A 330-nucleotide genomic window follows, 5' to 3' on the forward strand; every position below is an offset into this window, starting at 1 on the left:
CGAATATATTTATATTTGGTCATTCCTCAAAATCAATTAAACGACATGAGATATGAATATATGACAAATAACAAAGAATGGCAAATGATAAAATAATATGGTATTCGATGAAATAAATGATAATTAGAAACAAATCAAATCAAATTAAATCAAATAATGATGTTATTTTCAATCAACAATAAAAAGAATAAATAAATTAAGAAACAAAATTTAGAAATTATGAAAGAATAAAATAATGAAGAATAATATGAAAGAAAAGAATTATCATTAATACTTTATTGTCAAAATCAAAAATAAATTAAATTATGATATAACTCAATAAAATTGTCA

This window comes from Entamoeba nuttalli (assembly GCF_000257125.1).
Source record: "Entamoeba nuttalli P19 unplaced genomic scaffold asmbl_9843, whole genome shotgun sequence".
NCBI lineage: Eukaryota > Evosea > Mastigamoebida > Endamoebidae > Entamoeba > Entamoeba nuttalli.